The sequence below is a fragment of the Gorilla gorilla genome, chromosome 1 (assembly GCF_029281585.2).
Source record: "Gorilla gorilla gorilla isolate KB3781 chromosome 1, NHGRI_mGorGor1-v2.1_pri, whole genome shotgun sequence".
In the NCBI taxonomy this organism is placed as follows: Eukaryota; Metazoa; Chordata; class Mammalia; order Primates; family Hominidae; genus Gorilla; species Gorilla gorilla.
In genome coordinates this window covers 135,434,372-135,455,925 of record NC_073224.2, presented here as the reverse complement: position 1 = coordinate 135,455,925, position 21,554 = coordinate 135,434,372, and the positions used below count along the sequence as shown (strand labels likewise).

Sequence of the window (21,554 nt, the reverse complement as noted above, 5' to 3'; positions counted from 1 at the left end):
TGAATAAGAAGAATATCTAGGACATCACCACCTCCATGTTACATTTAATACTAAATTTTCTAAAGAGGAGAAATAACCCTACTCTTACTTTAAGAGGTAGTATGTGTCCTTTTTTGGACTCTGAAGACATTCACAGAAGAAGTATCAGCTTTTGCCATCATTTCTGAGTAGTTAGTTATCTGGAATTTGCTTTTGTATTTCTAGAAAGTAATTATTTTAAAATATTTTAGAATACAATATGAATATAATTAGAATGTACATATACTTCAAAAATAAAATTTTATTTGACAGGTTTTATGCTTTTTTTTAAACAAATAAGTTACAATTATATTTCACTGCATTAATGAATATTTCACAATTATTTATGCAAGTAGTATCCATTTGATGTACATACTTCCATATGAAATTGAAGATTTAACAAAATCACTAAAAAGTTACAAGTGAAAATAAGACTGTATTTCCCAAAAATGATTTTATATTTTAATATTAAATTAGTACTGTGAATATTTTATCATGTTGTAAACAAGATTTTATATATTTATTATTATTTAATCTCGGTACTAGGAAAATTCAACTAGAAATACAGACAGGAGCTTTAATGTTTACTCAGCATTTTATTAAAGAAAATGCAAAGGCCAAAATTGTTCACTATAATGAATATGCTTTGCTGGCTAGAAAACAAAACCAAAATTCATGTTGGACTCTGAATATCAATTATCAAAATTAGCCAAGTTTATCAAAATTTTTAGTTGGATGACACACAGCGATAGCATACAGTTAAATAATTACCAAAACCAATTCTCTCATTCACTGAATTTGAAAAGCACATATATCAGATAAATGTGTAAAAGGGTCATTTTCATTGTCATTGAAATTATTATTTTCTAAGTCAAAATATACCACCAATCTTTTTATTTCATCTTTACGATTCTAAGCTTTATAAATTAGAATAAAACTTTGCAGGTCCCATAAAGTTGTTTCTCTAACAGTAGATATTTAAAAACTCTCTATGGAAGTATAAGTTGGAAATTGCCTGTTCAAAGAAATTTATGATTTTATTACAGCTGCATATTGACTATTCCTCTAGTAACCTGCGGGCAGAAAGTTACAGTTTATTTATTCAAACTGCAAATGAAATTGGGCAAAAAGTAATTAGCAAGCAACAAATAAAACCGTAATGAAAAAGCACCATAAAAACAGTTCAGAATTTATTGGGTTGTCAGATTGTTAGAAAATAACACTTTAATCTTAAAAAGTAGGAAATGTGTGTGTGTGTTTGTGTGTGTATTTACACCAGCTGTTTAAACACAGGCATAGATTTCGCAAAAGCAATAATTGGAAATACCAGCATTGTTCTTAAATTTTCAAATAATTTTAAATTCTTCTCATACATAATCTTAAGTATCCTATGTATAAGATAAATTTTATACTGAACAAAGCATTTTTAATTAAAGAGACAGTACTTGTTTGATTATTCTAGCTTTTTGAAATGTTGGTGATAGATTTTATACACTCTAAAGATTGTAACATTGCATAACCCACCAAGCTAATGCATATATTTAGGAAAACCAAACAAAACAAAACAATGAAGATATCTTTATTAGCCCCAGTTAAAAAATAATAATGGCACTGTTGTCTAGGTTGTAGCATTTTGTGACATGAAGAAAATTTTTGAATCTTCCTGGAAAAGAAAAGTCATATGTTATTGAACAATTTGTTTAAAGTAATACATATATTAGTCATGGAATTATCAACAGAAATACACAATGAAAAGAACAGAAATAGTCTGCGTAAAGCTTAATAATTAGTCCATTATCTACTGATAAAGTAACATCTTAGACAAAGAAAATTTAAAGATTCTGTGACCTCAGGTTACAGGCAAAACCAATTTAGAGCACAACTAGATCAGTTTACTTAAAGCTATTTTAGGTTCAGCATGATGGCTCCCTGCAATCCCAGCACTTTGGGAGGCTGAGGCAGGAGGATCACTTAAGGCCAGGAGTTAGAGGTTGCAGTAAATCCTGATATGGCCACCTCAATCCTGTTTGGACATCACAAAAAAAAAAAAAAAAAAAGACGATGACTTAGAAAACAAACAAACAAACAAAAAAGGTAGTTTATTCAATTCATCCTGTTTTCCTCAGCATCTTAATGACAACAGAAATTCCTAAAAGAGTTTTTGGGAAATGTCAAAACTTCTTGGCCTGGTAATCGGGTAACTTGAAAATTTCCCAGCTGTATTTTTTTTTCCCCAAAACATATTATATTAATCTCTACTGGAAAATCAAACTTTGTTTAGTTATCTGTGTGAATAATCTTTAAGATTGACCCTATACAGCAGCATTCCCCAACCTTTTTGGCACCAGAGACCAGTTTCCTGGAAGACAGTTTTTCCACATATGGGGCTTGTGTGGGGAGTGGTTTTGGGATAAAACTGTTCCACCTCAGATCATCAGGCATTAGATTCTAACAAGAAGTGCACAACCTGGATTCCTCACATTCGCAGTTCACAATAAGGTTCCTATTCCTATGAGAATCCAATGCCGCTCCTGTTCTGACAGGAAGCAGAGCTCAGGAAGTAATACTCCCTGGCCCGCCATTTACTTTGCTGGGAGGCCGGGTTCTTAATAGGCCACGGGCATGTACTGGTTTGTGGCCCTGGGTTTGAGGACCCCTGCTATACAGTACCTCACACATTTGCATTTTTGCTTTTGGTATTTTTTTTCCTGCAAGATTCTCTATCTTTTCATCTTCTATGTGAACATAATATGAGAATGAGCCTCGATTCCTGTGATGTTTAATATTGAGTGTCAATTTGATTGGATTGAAGGATGCAAAGTAGTGTTCCTGGGTGTGTCTGTGAGGGTGTTGCCAAATGAGATTAACTTTGAGTCAGTGGACTGGAAGAGGCAGACCCACCCTCAATCTGGGTGGATATCATCTAATCAGCTGCCAGTGTGGCTAGGATAAAAGAGGAAAAGGAAAATGGAAGGCCTAGACTGGCAGCTAAGTCTTCTGTCTTCCATCTTCCTTCCATGCTGCATGGTTCCTGCCCTCGAACATCGCACTGCAAGTTCTTCAACTTTTGGACTCTTGGACCTACACCAGTGGTTTGCCAGTGGCCCTCTGGCCTTTGGCCACAGACTGAGGGCTACACTGTTAGCTTCCATATTTTTGAGGTTTTGGGACTCAGACTGGCTTCCTTGCTCCTCAGCTTGCAGACGGCCTGTTGTGGGACATCACCTTGTGATCATGTGAGTCAACACTCCTTAGTAAGTTCCCTTTTATATATACGTCTATCCTATTAGTACTGTCCCTCTAGAGAACCCTGACTAATGCAATTCCATATCTGTGAAGTCTTTTGTCTACTAAAAGACCTAAAATATCTTCTTCATTAAATCGATAAGCATATCATTTATACATATCGTTTTGCATCAGTGAAATAAACAAAATGAGCACAACTCAGAAGCTGGTAAGAGGAGGGAGTCCGGCAAGTTAAACATAATTAAGATGTACTAATACAGGTGATGTAACAGAAGCAGGAGCCCAATACTTTAGGATCATTTGAGAGAGAATGTGGGACTTGACTTCTAAGAGGAGACATTTGAAAGTGGTTCAAATCCTTATTCATTTATCAGAAACCCCCAAATTATCTGCTGATCAACAGACTTTCCTTTTTCAGTGGAAATCATTCTTCTGTGCAATACTCTGTGCATTCATAGTGCTTAAAGCATATTTGTTGGATAAATCACAACTCATAATAGTATATTAATTTTAACAGAATATCCATACTTGTCTCACCAGCAATTTGACTGTCCAGACGTCTCTACATTTCTGAGCTTTTCTGCCGTTTGCCTTCGTCTCATGTACTTAGAAATTTGAAGACATTTTAAAGGTATGCTCAGCAGAATGTGAGACACTAAGTTCATTGTTTCTTTCTACTGCAATTCTGGTTTACCAAGTATCTTGCGTGGATGCTCAATTTCTTGCAATGGGTAAAGAGTCTGAAAATGCCCTGAAGGAAAAAGGAACAGCTGGTTGACTTCCTGAGTGTTGTCCTGCTTCTCCAAGATTTTGTCCCCTCAAGACCTGTCTTTTCATTAATTCTTCAGTGCCCTTTAGGTTGCTCCTCTTCCTCCTTGCTTTGTTTCCTGTTTTTAAGTTTTTATTTTAAAATTTATTTTTTTTTCTATTTCCCCAAGAACTAGGGGTGCATGGGTCTGATTTTAACTGCTCCATCAAAGATGGAAGAGGAAGTCCAAAAGTACTTGACTTTGAATTCATACAGAAACAAATTAACATTCCATTATAGGGTTTGCTGTGAAAGTAACTTACTCTTTTTTTAATAGTGCAAAATCCTTTACTTATAATTTACAAATTGTAATTGAAGTTATATTATTTTAGTCACATATGTGAAAAATGCTTAGCACATGACTCAATAAATTTTAAAAAACTAAATAAATACCCTTTTTTGAATGAAATATTTAATAAAATGCATAAGTTACTGAAAAACATGTAATTACAGTTCAAAATGTATTTTAAAGCAAATACATTTTTGGGTAAGAAAACTGGTTAAAACAATTTATTCAACACACAACTTACAAAAATGAAGGATGAGAATCTTCTTTAAAAAAAACTTTATACAACAAGCAGCTGCAAGTATGTATTTGAACTAAAGTTGATGATGTGATTTCTTTTGTAATACCATACTGTTATTTTCTAAATGGTAGATAAAAAAAAATTCTGTAAAAAGGGATAAATTAAGTATACCAGTTCAATTTTATTACTTTTCAACTTATCTGGATATGATCTGTAGTTTCCTCAGTAGAGCATCCTATTGATACAGCATTCATTCTTTACTGAAACTATAATAACCATGTTTGGCTTTTGTATTATTCTGGGAGAAGTGATTACTAACTATATTATACTATCATACTGTGAAAAATCCCTTAACACATATGTGTGCATGAATTTGCTTTCTACTGTAGCAAAATTAGTTTGACAAAAGCATCTTTGAAGAAGGCAGCTTGTGATTTATTTCTGCTTTTATGGTAATGTTGCCCCTCATCTGAGGTATACAAACAATTATATATCCATATACCTGACAAAAGACAAATATGACTTTGTAAAAAATTCTGGAAGGAGAAGTAACGTAGTCAAAATCATTTCTATTTTGAATGAACATTATGAAAGCAGGAATTCTTTCATAGTGCTGACAAAGGAGAAAACTGTAAGACAATTCGAGAAAACAATTTATTGGGAATGTAATGATTTCATTGAATACCTGTGGTATTAAAAGTTTAATATTTACAATTTTTTAACATTGAAACATGAGATTTGTAATTTAAATACATTAGAATTTAGTTAATGTGACTGGTATGTAATTACCATTTAAAAAATCTAGATGGCACATCTATGCACCACTAAATTCAGCATTTAAATACCAAAAGTTTCTGACTTAGGATATTCTGACATGGTTTTTCTATTTTATGATGGGTTTATCAGGATATAACCCCATCATAAATCAAGGAGCTCCTAAGGACTTCCCATGGAGCTATGGGTTTTACTAAATATATATGGCTTTCACACCATTGTAAAGTTAAAAAATCATTTAAATAGCTGTATTGCCAGCACTAATGCATTTTTGACTTAATGATACTTTTGACTTATTATGGGTTTATAAGGCATAACCCCACTTTAAGTTAAAGAGCATCTCATATTTTAAACTTCATTTTTTAACTTGGTAGCCTTCCTAGGGTTCATAAATTTATATATAATTGTAACAAGAAAAAAATCATTCAAAATACAGGCCATTCTATACCATTAAGTTTTCTCTGTTCTCAGATTTGAATCATTTCCATTTTGATATGTGCTTTTGCCACAGATATCTTCATTGTTGAGCTAATGAAGTTAACTTTCTTGCCCTCACACTCAGTGACATTTCCCTTTTACACTTTGTTGTCATTTTGTTTTGAAGAGGTATAACAATTACTTGAGGAGAGAGACATAGATATAGAATTTTTTTTTACAGTAAAAGTCATGTGAATACAGTGGTAAGAACAACTTGCAGACCACTGAAAAATCTCAAAACTACCTTCTCATTGCTGATCACATAAGCTTTATGGATTCTCATCTTGTTTATTCTTCTTTTCTTTCCTGTTATGTAAAGGTAACAAAGGAATTTTCTGTCTTTCTCATGATATAATTTACAATACAATGTTCCTTGTTAATGAGATCAGTTTGTTGTCCTTTGTCATCTGTTTCATTATTGAGGAAAAACTAAAGAAATGACTATAACATTATCCTCTCTGAATTTTCCTCTTTTAAATTTTTGGCATGATACATCAACTTCTAATTATCTTCTATATGCCAGGCCAATCTACAGTTTAGGCTTACCCAAGCATTTTTCCTCAGACTTGAGAGAGTTATTTTAATGCCATATACTTTTAATATCTTTCAGAAACGTCTCTAGAATCTACATTTTAATTTTAATTGAAAATTTAATCAATAGTGGTTCTATAGTTCTAGCTGTTCATGATCGCTTATGTAACAAACATACCCTGGGCCTGGCGCAGTGGCTCACGCATGTAATCTCAGCACTTTGCGAGGCCAAGGCAGGTGGATCATGAGGTCAGGGATTCGAGACCAGCCTGGCCAACATCGTGAAACCCCGTCTCTACTAAAAAAATACAAAAAAATTAGCAGAGCATGGTGTGGCAGGCACCTGTAATCCCAGCTACTCAGGAGGCTGAGGCAGGAGAATCACTTGAAACCAGAAGGTGGAGGTTGCAGTGAGCCGAGATCGTGCCATTGCGCTCCAGCCTGGCAACAAGAGCGAAACTCCATCTCAAAATAAATAAATAAATAAAGAAATAAAAGAAAAGAATACGTAAGCATACCCTGGTGGAGTAATTCTTCCTGCAGAAGATTCTTGTCAATATATTTAATAGTATTTTCATCCTTCCATCATTTTGGTAGGAGTTCATAAGCTTTCTTGAATTTTGATGGATAGATTAAAAACTGTCAGGGTGTTTAGTACCCAAGAAGTTCTTTCTGCTGCTACTTCTATTTCCTTACCTGCACTAAGTATTGATGCTTTCCTGTTTAAATAAACTTGTATGTGTTAACGTAATTTCTGCAGGAACGCTGAATATCTATGATTCACAGTGCTACATCTTCAGGACCTAAGTAGGGGATATTAAGTTTTACAGTAGAAACTTAACCAGTAGTTGCTAGATAAATCAATTTTTAAAGAATAACTGTATCACTTATAAATTGAAAATGAATTACTCATGACAAAGCTTCCAGTGATATATTTAAGGAAGAGATTTTGTCTAATTCTGCAAATTACATACAAAGCTGCTAATTTGTCTTCACTGGTGAAATATCATGTAAAGAAAGAGGAATTACAATTGTCACCAGAATCTGCTTCAACACATACAATGTCTGGTGGGCATTTATTTAGTTTTACAAAACCAGAGGGACACACTTGAGAATTTCTGTTACCAAATTATCTTCACTGTGATCATTGTAAAAGGCCATTTAGTTTAGTTCATTACACACAAAAAAAACTGAGCCTGTGGAGTTTTTCAATTATCTCAAGATTCCATCTGCAACATATTGGTCTGAAAATATATTGAGCAATATCTGTTGGAAAGTTTTCTCCAAATCATTTTAGACTTTTTAGAATGTCAAGGTCACTGTTTTAAACAGTACAAAGGCAGTAAGTACGAAAACACAAAGAAAGGCAATTTCAGTGTTTCTTTAGATTTTTGTGGTTTTGAGGGGTAAAAAGGGGGGGAGTGGGTCAAACGAAAAAATGTCATTTTGAGGTGACTTTGGGTTTTAACATGACAGAAAATGAGCTATCCCCCAAATGACATGGTCTATTTACACTAAAATAAAATATAAGCAGGTGAGGTCAGAGTAGAGTTTAAAATGGCAAGAGACATAAGATTCTTCTTGTGTTGCAAGTACTACTAGATTAAGCGAGGTCATAGCAGCTGAGCTTTCATTAGCAATTTAAACTATGATTTAAAAAACTTAGTGAGCATGTGAGTATGTTTAATATTTCTTGCATAACATTCCAGTCTATGTGATGCTACAGAAGAATTTTCTTGTTTGTAAGAGAGTGAACCCTATTATTCATACTGATAAATTTTTTAAACTACGTAAAACAACCTCTGTTCTTTTTAGCAGAAAAAAATGTCCAGTTAACCAAATCTGTCACTTTACTTTCACAGAAACAGACTTCCTTGTTTTCATTCATATTATCTAATGTATATTAGAGTTTTTTTCACTCCTCTTCTCTTAAATTTTATAAATATTTAATTCCTAATTATGCCTTCACTGCATTATTTTCTTTTTTCCTGTGATTTTTTCATTTCCCCTTTTAAACTTTTCCAATTATTTTCCAGGTTTTATCATATTCATGTTTAAAAACATTTCTGTGGCGTTATCTTTGTCTTTCATCCTGTAAGATTCTTAGCGGTATCATTAAATAAAAACAGAAATATTTTTTGCATTATTTAAAAAAGAAACTGTGGCAGAAAGGAGTGGTTGAATTCAGCAGTGAACCTGTGAGGGATGCAAAATTATATGTAGCTGTGATGTCTAATCCAAGCATCACTTAAGTAAGCTAAAGGATCCTAGATAGACGGTAAAATATTATTTCTGGTGTCTGTCTATAAGGGAATTTCTGGAAGACATTAGCATTTGCATCAGTAAACTTAGTAAAAGAAATCTACACTCACCAAATGAGGGCAGACATCATCAAGTTGTTGAAGGCCTGAACAAAACAAAAAGATTTTTAAAAGAGAACATTTTTTCTCCCTTTTTGAGCTAGGACATCAATATTCTCCTACTCTTAGACAGCTGAGATCCTGGATCTTGAGATTTCAGACTCAAATCAAATGATACCACCAGCTTTCCTGGTCCTCCAGCAGATGATAGATCTTAGCAATTCTCGGTCTCCATAATTAGGTAAGCCAATCCTCACAATAAATATCTTCTATCTATCTATCTATCTATCTATCTATCTATCTATCTATCTATCCATCTATCATCTATCTCATCTATCTGTCTGTCATCTGTCTAATCTATCTATCATCTATCTATCTATTTTCTATTTATCTATCATTCTGGTTCTGATTCCCTGGAGAACACTGACTAATTTAGTAATCAGACAATGCATCTTCTCCCCTTTCCAAGCATCCTTACTTCCCTGTCTTTCAAGCCCAGAGTGATCTTGTAACCTTTTAGCTTGCCAAATGCTACTTGGGAATTGGTTACCACTTTCAGACTTTAGAGAGATAGATGGATAGATAGATAGATAGATAGATAGATAATGTGTGTGTGTGTGTTTATTTCTTCCTATAAATACATTAATCTTCATTATTAAAGGGGTATTTATTGCTTTTGTTTTTGTAAGGACAAGTTATGTAGTTCAGATCACCAAAACAGGACTTCGACTAGATGGTCACTGTGTTATTAGATACATTTTTTTTCTTGGAATATGGATTCACTTACTCAAATTCTTTTTGCAAAATAGCTCATTGACATCAAGAAAACTGCTTATTCTTTGACCTCCACCCTCACTTTCATCATGCATGACTTAAAATTATTTTTTTGCAAATGCTCTTTAATGGTCTTTACTTTTTTCTTTCTGCTTTATATTCAACTAAGAAAGAAACAACAATGGTTAAACTTAACTACCCACTTAATCTACATAACCTACATGCACAGGGCTGAATCTGCTTGGACAAAGCTTATACTTTTGCTGATAGATTCAATGTTATGAACATAACTTCTTTTTTTAATTTAATTTAATTTTATTTTATTTTATTATTATTATACTTTAAGTTTTAGGGTACATGTGCACAATGTGCAGGTTAGTTACATATGTATACATGTGCCATGTATACATATAATGGGTGTGTTGCACCCATTAACTCGTCGTTTAGCATAAGGTATATCTCCTAAAGCTATCCCTCCCCCCTCCCCCCACCCCACAACAGTCCCCAGAATGTGATGTTCCCCTTCCTGTGAACACAACTTCTAAAGTAAACATAAAAGGACTTGAAATACTGTTACAAATTCTAAGTTTGTCACTCACCAGGATTTTTTTTTTAACTATGTCTTCTCTTCTCAAACATCCAGTAACTCTCTACTTTCCTCTACTCCTTAGCAAAAATGTCACCTCTATTGAGAGCCTTTCTTTATCCACCAATTAAAGTCATTTCCCACCACCACTTGCTGCCCAGTTATATTCAATTAATTTATATTTTAGAGCCAGAAATGGATAAGCTGAAATTATCTCATTTGTAGGAGACAGGATTTAAACCCAGCACTGGGCTTATAATATTTTAGTATACTGCATTAATTCTTCCCTCACAACACAACTAACGAAGTTCAGTTTCCTAAACTTTCTACATCTACTAATAATAAAATATACAAACTATTACATGATTTTATTATCAACTGAAACTATTAAAAGACAGTTGTTTTATTGCAGAGACTTGATTTCTATCTAAATTATAAAACATAAGCTAACTACAAAATTCCCTTAAAAAGCTTTGACATTCCTACACGTCTGATTTAAAATATAACAGGTCCTTTGAAAAAAAATTGAAAAAACTTTTGGGAAATAAAAGTTATTCACCCTTTTTTTATAAACACAAATAAAGCAGCTTGATCCAGACCATTGGTGAGAAATTGAATATAACTGAGGAACACAATTTTCTCATTTTTAATAGAACGTCTGTAGACTTAATTGTTAGAACACCTTAATGGCATAAATGTAATAATTTAGCAATAAAAATTTCACTTTAAATTCAAAATGACATTTTTAGAAAAGATGATTTATTGTTAGATTTCTGCTTGAGCTTCCAAAAAAAGAAGAAATGCATGAGATAGTCAATCTATTACCATCCCAGTGCATTGGGAGTCTGAGATTGGAGGACTGCTTGAGGTCAGGAGTTCAAGATCAGCCCGGACAACATAGCTCGACCCCATCTCTACATTTCTTTTTTATTAGCTAGGCATGGTTCCATGCACCTGTAGTAACTCCTCTGGAGGCTTGGGAGGGAGGATCACTTGAGCCCAGAAGGTCGAGGCTGCTGTGAGCTATGATTGGATCACTGCACTCCAGCCTGGGTAACAGTGTGACTCTGTCTCTAAAAAATAAATAAATAAACAAATATAAAATAAAGCTATTATCAAATGCCACCCACAAGCCAAAGAAACAACTAAAAAGTTGGCATAGGCAATGAGTAGGACAATATGTTATTCCTCTTTGTAGCTTCATTTTCAGTTTTTTAAAAAACGATTTGTTATATAATATTTTCAATCCCCCAAAGCTTGTATTTTAGCGGATATTTGGATAACATAGTTAAAACTTTTGTTGTATTACCAGAATATGACAAATGCAGGATGACGTTTGAATTTCAGATCTGTCATTTATTCTCTTTGACAAGTAATTAATCTTATGCTTAAGAGGGCTAGTGAGAGAACAAATTAGATAAATTATGTAGTATAAATAGTCTGGTATAACAAGTTGTTGATAAGTCAAGACAACAATTTACCTCCCAGTTTGACTGTATTCTCTGTGGAACCCATGAGAATTTTAAATCCCTCCTTTTTTTCTTCCATGATACTTCATCACGATGTTTTTTTCTCCTATCTTTCTGCCTTCTCCTTTTTAATTTCCTATTGCAGCTACTCCTCTTTCTCTTGTTTTCTAAATGTTCAAGCTATTCAAAGCTGAAGAGGACTCCCATTCTTTTTAGTTTGTTCTCTCTCCTTACGTATTTTCATATAACTTTCTTGGATTTTATTCCATCTTTATCATGTTTTACAAATCTAGATGTCTAGCCCATAACTCTTTTGAGTTTTACCAGTAGATTTCATTGCTTACATAACAAATTTACTGAGATGTTTCAGAGGTACTTTAAACTTTATTTATTTATTTTATTTTATTTTATTTTTAATTTTGTTATTATTATACTTTAAGTTTTAGGGTACATGTGCACAATGTGCAGGTTAGTTACATATGTATACATGTGCCATGCTGGTGTGCTGCACCCATTAACTCGTCATTTAGCATTAGGTATATCTCCTAATGCTATCCCTCCCCCCTCCCCCCACCCCACAACAGTCCCCAGAGTGTGATGTTCCCCTTTCTGTGTCCATGTGTTCTCATTGTTCAATTCCCACCTATAAGTGAGAACATGCGGTGTTTGGTTTTTTGTCCTTGCCATAGTTTACTGAGAATGATGATTTCCAATTTCATCCATGTCCCTACAAAGGACATGAACTCATCATTTTTATGGTTGCATAGTATTCCATGGTGTATAGGTGCCACATTTTCTTAATCCAGTCTATCATTGTTGGACATTTGGGTTGGTTCCAAGTCTCAGCTATTGTGAATAGTGCCACAATAAACATACGTGTGCATGTGTCTTTATAGCAGCATGATTTATAGTCCTTTGGGTATATACCCAGTAATGGGATGGCTGGGTCAAATGGTATTTCTAGTTCTAGATCCCTGAGGAATCGCCACACTGACTTCCACAATGGTTGAACTCATTTACAGTCCCACCAACAGTGTAAAAGTGTTCCTATTTCTCCACATCCTCTCCAGCACCTGTTGTTTCCTGACTTTTTAATGATTGCCATTCTAACTGGTGTGAGATGGTATCTCATTGCATTTCTCTGATGGCCAGTGATGATGAGCATTTTTTCATGTGTCTTTTGGCTGCATAAATGTCTTCTTTTGAGAAGTGTCTGTTCATATCCTTCACCCACTTTTTGATGGGGTTGTTTGTTTTTTTCTTGTAAATTTGTTTGAGTTCATTGTAGATTCTGGATATTAGCCCTTTGTCAGATGAGTAGGTTGTGAAAATTTTCTCCCATGTTGTAGGTTGCCTGTTCACTCTGATGGTAGTTTCTTTTGCTGTGCAGAAGCTCTTTAGTTTAATTAGATCCCATTTGTCAATTTTGGCTTTTGTTGCCATTGCTTTTGGTGTTTTAGAGATGAAGTCCTTGCCCATGCCTATGTCCTGAATGATAATGCCTAGGTTTTCTTCTAGGGTTTTTATGGTTTTAGATCTAACGTTTAAGTCTTTAATCCATCTTGAATTGATTTTTGTATAAGGTGTAAGGAAGGGATCCAGTTTCAGCTTTCTACCTATGGCTAGCCAGTTTTCCCAGCACCATTTATTAAATAGGGAATCCTTTCCCCATTGCTTGTTTTTCTCAGGTTTGTCAAAGATCAGATAGTTGTAGATATGTGGCATTATTTCTGAGGGCTCTGTTCTGTTCCATTGATCTATATGTCTCTTTTGGTACCAGTACCATGCTGTTTTGGTTACTGTAGCCTTGTAGTATAGTTTGAAGTCAGGTAGCGTGATGCCTCCAGCTTTGTTCTTTTGGCTTAGGATTGACTTTAAACTTTATATGTGTGGAATAAGGTCTTATGTTTTTCTCCAAACAGTTTTGCTACCAGTGTTTCTAGTAGTGGCACAAGACACCTCCATGCTCCGTACAGATCATGCTAGAGACCTGGGTGTCACATTTGCCATATCCATCTTTCTCACTCCCCATATTCATTATGTCCGAATTGGTTTTGCTCCTAAATGAACTCAGATTAACTCACTGAATAATCTGAATGTAAGAATAACTGAATATAAGAAAAAGAATAACTCACTTAATCCATGCTTAACTCTTTCCTTACCTTGACTACTTGTATATCTCCCTAACTGGATTCTCAGATTCCTCTCTTAGCACTTTAATATGTGATTTCCCCATTCTGGAAAAAATGTGTTTAAAATATGAATTAGAGTATCTACCTTTACTGTGTACATCCTGTAAATACTCCCCATTAAGTATAGGACAAAATGCATAATCTTCACCAAAACCTGGGGGACTCTGTACCATCCGGCTCTTGCCTATCTTTTCAGCCTCAAATTATGCTTCTTCATCCCGCTCACTTTGTCTTTTTTTCTCAAATGTTTTGAGATTTACAAGTTTTTGAAACTCTTTTTTTTCCAGGTCTTATCCTTGAAGGAATTTTTCCTAGCCTTAAATTCAATTAGAATTTTGTATATTTCTATGGATTACTTGTGATTAGTGCATCTGTCTTTACAAAACTATAAGCTTCATGAAAACAGAAATTTTACATCTATATTTTTAACTACTATCATATAGCTTAGAATATATTAGGTGCTCGTAAATATTAAATTGACAGTATGGACTGAATTGTTTTCCCCACAATCCATATGTTGAATCCCTAACCCCCAATGTGACTGTATTAAAGATGAGTTATTTAAGGAAATAATTCAAGTTAAATGGGGTCATAAAAGTGAGACACTGATTCCATAGGACAGGTGTGCTCATAAGAAGAGGACACACTAGAATTTACTCTCTCGTTTCTAAAGCACACAGGAAAGGAAATAATGATGGATATGTATTGGATTTGTGTCCTTGCCCAAATTGTATGTCATATTGTGATCCCTAATGCTGGAGGAGAGGTCTGGTGGGAGGCGATTGGACTATGGGGGCAGATTTTCCCCTTGTTCTCATGACAGTGAATTCTCATGAGATCCAGTTGTTTAGAAGTGTGTATCACCTCAGCCCGCTCCCTCTTTCTTCAGCTCCAGACATGTAGGACACAGCTGCTTCCACTTTGCCTTCTGCCATGATTGTAAGTCTCCCTCAGCAAATTATTTTAGTAAATTCACCATGATTCTAAAATGCACTGTGTAATATGTGATATCAAAATATACAGAGTTGAATGAAGTGTTTCAATGGTATTCAAGAATTGTTAAAAATCCATATAACAAAAGCCTTTTATTCTAATACATTAAAATAGAAAAAAAATTCTTTATTCATGTAGATTAATGTCCTGCTAGCAAATTTATGACCACTTAATCCAGTAATTCAGTAATTTCTACACCCCAAAAAACAGTGATATTAAGGTTATTTTTGAGGAAAACAATGTTTTTACATGTATAGCTCTCAATCTTAATAATTTATCATAAACCTAATAGCTGTAGGTTCATTTAAGTTTATTTAGAATCTTAATAATTTATCATAAACCTAATAGCTGTAGGTTCATTTAAGTTTATTTAGAATCTTAATAATTTATCATAAACCTAATAGCTGTAGGTTCATTTAAGTTTATTTAGAATCATAATATATAAAACATTTCATTTATATTCAAAGAACAAGATTTTGAATCTAAATACTTTCACTAAATGTGTAAAATGTAGCCAAGTTATACAATCTCTTTAAGCTTCAGTTTCCTCATTGGTAAAGTTAATAATATCTACTTTACAGAATTGGGATAATTAAATGAGATAGCACTTGTGAGACTGTTTAGCATAGAATTGGACTTTCATAAGAAGACCAGTTTTCAGCCTAAACATTTCTGTAATTATTTTCATAAGCTTTATACATTGTTGACATCCATTAACATTTTGGAGACAGTTTGCTTTACATTTGTGAATAGTTCTTGAGAAAGCATAAAACATTTCTAAACATTTTATAGAATTTTCAGAGTCTATTCTGTTACTAATTATTTTAATGAAACTTCGTACCTCATTAACAAATGCTGCAATGTCTGACTTCTATTCAGGATTAAATCTTCTAGCTAGAAAAACTGAAAACAGCAAGTAAGTTCAATACTGAGGGGAGAAAAATCAAGACCGTGGGTAGGGTGTTGTGCACATACTAAATTTAAAGTCTACAGGACTGCTGAATTTAATTAAAGTTAAAAGCCCCACTTTGATCTAAAGTGCCTCATACAGGCTGAGCAGGCTGATTGGATCAATCATGGCTTTTACTTTTGATTAAAATTAACTTCTCCTACATAGATGCAATTGAAAACAATCAATGAAAGTAAGTTAGGCAACAATTAACACATAGATGACCAAAGTCTCTCATATATATGTGTTTGTGTGTGTGTGTGTATTTCACCTTGACAATAAATTTAAGTCTATAACTTGAATTTTGTATTGCATATTTTGTATAGCAATGAAAGGGACATTCATGGCAGAAAGAAGTTTTAAAACAAGCTTGAATTCTCAAATTTCACTATAATAGACATAAATATAAATAGCTGTCCAACACCCATTTTTAAGGCATTCCTCTCCTTTCATATATATAATTACTATGGGATCATCTGTGTTAGTATGACTTGATCTGGCATCCTCTGCCAGCAGGTGGGAAATGAGAGGGGCATTTTCACACTCAAGCTAATCCACTCAGTGTACCTTTCCCAGAACTTTCAAATAAAAAGAAAAGTTTTTGACATTTTTCTCCATATTGACTGAGAATAAATGTTCATGTATTATGTTAGGCTACATTATACTGGGTAGCAAACAGATCCCAATTTCTTATTTAACAAAATAGAGGCATATTTTTCACTTATGCCAAAGTCATTGCTTGTTAGGTTGTGGTGGCCCAGACAGCATGCAGCTTTCATGCTGCCACATGTAGCAGACAGAATCTTTCATATGTATTGTTAAGGCTGCCTTGGTGGCATCCAGCTGACAGCTGGTTATAAAGTGAGAAAGACATTAAAAGAGCTTTTCTTCTTTATTTTTCAGGCAGGCTGAGAAATATGTAACATTGATGCAGTGAAGAAAGTGGAATTGTTGAATACCTTACCCATTTATACCACAGAATATAAAATTTGAATTATCCTGGTGGCTGTTTCTTACCAAGTTAAAAAAAAATCAACATATTTCAAAGTTTGGGAACAGTCCAAAAACTACTCCAACTTCTGACACCAATTGCAAGTTTGTTCATACCCCAGACAAACCTTAGGTTTAATAATTCTCCAGAAAATCTTGCAGAACACACTGAAAACTGCTATACTCATGGTTAAGGTTTATTACAGCTAAAACTTCAAATTTAAAGTCAATCAAAGAAAGAGGCTTATAGGAAAGAGCCTGAGAAAGTTCCAAATGTGGATCTTTTAGTCGTTTTATCTCTGTGAGTAATGGATAGTGTTATATTCCTGGCATTGATGGGTGATAATATGCAATTTCATGAAGTGTCATCAACCCATGTAGCTTATCTGATTCTTGGTGTTTGGAGACTTTATTGGGGTTTCATCACATATACATGGTAGATTCTCAAGATGACCTCAGCCTTCAGTTCCTCTGGAGGTCAAGCTGATAACCTAACAGGCCCACCCTAAATCATATTGTTAGATTATCTGGTGTAGCCAACCCCACTCAAAATCACATCGTTAGAATATCAACAATACAGGCTCTTAGGCAAGCAAACACACCCCAACTAGCATGATTCTTCAAAAGCTAAGAGATTACCTCCTAGAACCCAAGGGTAAAAGCCTGAACACTTTTTGTGCAAGGTTAATTTTTTTTTTTTACACACATGTAGAGAGAGCTGTGATTTTAGAAAGAAAGGAATTCTCTACAGTACTTCAGCTCTATTTCAAAATATTTCTGAAATACAAATTTCTTTTTCTAGTTTATTTCAAGCTTTCCTTTAAATAGACAATGTCATAAATTCATGTATTCAGTCATATTTGCACACTTCAATCTAGATATTACATGTGTTTTACCTAAGCATTGTACTCACCAATAGATTTTACATTAATTATAGTAAAAAAAAAAGTGGTTTATTTAACATCAACTCTGACCATTCAAATATATGATAAGCCCCTCAAAATAATAGAAAGGGAAAAAACCAGGAAAGAGTGTAAATGGCTGACTAGACATGGCCAGGAATTTCTAGCCAGGGCAATCAGGTAAGAGAAAGAAATAAAGTGTATTCAAATTGGAAGACATGAAGTCAAATTGTCTCTGTTTGCAGATGACATTATTGTACTTTAAAAAGAAAAAATCATCTCAGCCCCAAAAGTCCTTAACCTGATAAGCAACTCCAGCAAAGTCTTAGTATACAAAATCATTGTGCAAAAACCACAAGCATTCCTTTACACCAACAATAGACAGAGATCAAATCATGAATAAACTTCCATTCACAATTGCTATGAAGAGAATAAAATACCTAAAAATACAGATAACAAAGGATGTGAAAGACCTTTTCAAGGAGAACTACAAACCACTGTTCAAAGAAATAAGAGAAGACTCAAACAAATGGAAAAACATTCTATCCTCATGGATAGGAAGAATCAATATCATGAAAGTGGCCATACTGCCCAAAGTAATTTATAGATTTAATGATATTCCTATCAAACTACCATTGACATTCTTCACAGAATTAGAAAAAACTGCTTTAAATTTCATATCAAATCAAAGAAGACCCAGTATAGCCAAGAAAATTTTCAGCAAAAAGAACAAAGCTGGAGTTATCACACTATCTGACTTAAAACTATACTACAAGGCTACAGTAACCAAAACAACATGGTACTGGTACCAAAACAGATATATATATATATATATATATATATATATATATATATATATATATATATATATATATCATCAATGAAACAGAAGAGAGACGTCACAAATAACACCATACCTCTACAACCATATGATCTTCGACAAATCTGACAAGAACAAGCAATGGGGAAAGAATCTCCTATTAAATAAATGATGCTAGGAAAACTGGCTAGTCATATGAAGAAACTGGACCACTTCCTTATACCTTATAAAGAAATTAACTCAAGATTGATTGAAGACTTAAATGTAAAGCTCCAAACCATAAAAGCTGTAGAATAAAACCTAGGCAATATACCATTCATGACATAGGTATAGGAAAAGACTTCATGACAAAAACACCAAAAGCAATTGCAACAAAAAATAAATGGACAAATGGAATCTAATTAAACTAAAGAGCTTCTGCACAGCAAAAGAAACTATCAGCAAAGTGAACAGGCAACCTACAGAATGGGAGAAAATTTTTGCAGCCTACCCATCTGACAAAGGTCTCATATTCAGAATTTACAAGAAACTTAAACTTACAAGAATAAAAAAACAAACAACCACAGCAAAAAGTGGGCAAAGGATATGAACAGACACTTCTCAATAGAAGACATTTACATGGCCAACAAACATATGAAAAAAAAGTTCAAGATCACTGATTATTAATGAAATGCAAATCAAAACCACAATGAAATACCATCTCACACCAGTCAGAATGGCAATTATTAAAAAGTCAAGAAATAATAGTTGCTGGAGAGGTTGTGGAGAAATAGGAATGCTTTTACTCTGTTGGTTGGAATGTAAATTAGTTCAACCATTGTGGAAGACAGTATGATGATTCCTCAAGGATCTAAAACCAGAAATACCATTTGACTCAGAAATCCTATCACTGGGTATATACCCAAAGAAATATAAATCATTCTACTATAAAGACACATGCACATGTATGTTTATTGCAGTACTATTTACAATAGCAAAGACATAGAACCAACCCAAATGCCCATCAATGATAGACTGGCTAAAGAAAATGTGGTACATATACACCATGGAATACTATGCAGCCATACAAAGGAATGAGATTATGTTCTTTGCAGGGACAGGGATGAAGCTAGAAGCCATCATCCTCAGCAACCTAACACAGGAACAGGAAACCAAACACAGCACGTTCTCACTTATAGGTTGGAATTGAACAATGAGAACACATGGACACATGGAGAAAAATAACACCCACCAGGTTCTCCTGAGGGTTGGGGAGGTGAGGGGAGGGAACTTAGAGGATGGGTCAATAGGGGCAGCAAACCACCATGGCGCATGTATACTTATGTAACAAACCTGCATTTTCTGCACGCGTATTCTGGAACTTAAAATGAAATAAAAAAATAAAGATCATTGAGATGCAGGAGTACTTTGAAATCCAATCCAAGGAAACTAAGAATTACAATAAAATGAGACAGGAGCTGACAGGCAAAGTAGCCAGTATACAAAATAATGTAGCTGACCTGATAGAACTGAAAACACATTATGAGAATTTCATAATGCAATCACAAGTATTAATAGCAGAGTAGACCAAGCAGAGGATACAATCTCAGCTTAAAGACTGGCTTTCTGAAATAAAACAGGAAGAAAAGAAGAGAGAAAGAAGAATTAAAAAAAAAAAAAAAAAAACCTCCAAGTAATATGGGATTATGTAAGGAGACCAAACCCATGACTCATTGTTTTCCCTGAAAGACATGGGGAGAGTTTAAGCAAATCGGAAAACATATTTCAGGATATAATCCTTGAGAACATCCCCAACCTAGCTACAGAGGCCAACATTCAAATTCAGGAAATTCAGAGAACCCCAGTAAGATACTTCACGGGGTCATCCCCAAGACATAATCGTCAGATTCTCCAAGGTCAAAATGATAGAAAAGAAAAAAAATGTTAAAGGCAGCTACAGAGAAAGGTCAAGTTGCCTACAAAGGGAAGGCCATCAGACTAACAAACAGTGGAACTTTCAGTATAACCCTATAAGCTAGAAGAGATTACAGGCCAATATTTGACATTCTTATAGAAAATAAATTCCATCCCAGAATTTCCTTTCTGGCCAAATTAAGCTTCAAAAGCAGAAAAAAAAAGAAAAAAAAATCATTTTCAGACCAGCATATGCTGAGAGAATTAATTACTACCATGCCTGCCTTACAAGAGCTCCTAAAGTAAGCACTAAATATCGAAAGGAAAGACCATTACTAGCCACTATAAAAACACACTAAAGTACACAGACCAGAGATGCTATAAAGTGACGAAACAAACAAGTCTGCAGAATAACCGCCTAACATGATGGTGACAGGATCAAGTCCACACATATCAATACTAACCTTGAATATAAATGGGCTAAATGCCCCACTTAAGAGGTTCAGAATGGCAAGTGGGGTAAAGAACCAAGACCCAGGTCAGGTGCGCATCTTACACCTGCAATCCCATAACTTTGGGAGGCTGAAATGGGCAGATTGCTTGAGTCTAGGAGTTTAAACCCAGCCTGGGCATTATTGTGAAACCCTGTCTCAACAAAAAATACAAAAATTTGCTGGGCACGTTGGTTCAGACTTATGGTCCCAGCTACTCCATAGGCTGAGGAGGGAGGATCACTATAGCCCAGGAGGTGGAGGTTGCAGTGATCCAAGATTGTGGCACTACGCACCGGCCTGGGTGACAGAGCAAGACTCTATCTCAAAAAATAAAATAAAATGTATAAAAATAATTTTAAAAAATGAAGATCTATTGGTATGCTATCTTCAAAAGACCCATCTCACATGCAGTGACACCCACAGGGTCAAAATAAATGGATAAGAAAAATCTACTGAGCAAATAAAAAGTAGAAAAAAGCAGGTTTTCAAATCCTAATTTCAGACAAAACAAACTTTAAAGAAACCAAAATTTTAAAAAAGAGAAAGAAAAACATTGCATAAGGGTCAATTAAACAAGAAGACTTAACTATTCTAAATATATATGCACCCAACACAAGAGCACCCAGATTCATAAAACAAGTTCTTAGAGACCTTCAAAGAGAATTAGGCTACCACACAATAATAGTGGGAGACTTCAACACCCCAATGACAGTATTAGACAAATCATCAAAGCAGAAAATTAACAAAGATA

General features: G+C 34.2%; 1 long non-coding RNA gene across 1 annotated transcript; it reads right to left on the bottom strand.

Annotated features, from left to right (window-relative positions):
• Positions 1–1,603: 1,603 nt before the first annotated feature.
• LOC129529838 (uncharacterized) lies at positions 1,604–13,754 on the bottom strand. The gene is made up of 3 exons (XR_008675372.1): positions 13,733–13,754; positions 8,754–8,788; positions 1,604–1,681 (listed from the first exon to the last, which is right to left on the bottom strand). It is a non-coding gene; the product is annotated as an uncharacterized lncRNA (long non-coding RNA).
• Positions 13,755–21,554: the final 7,800 nt, after the last annotated feature.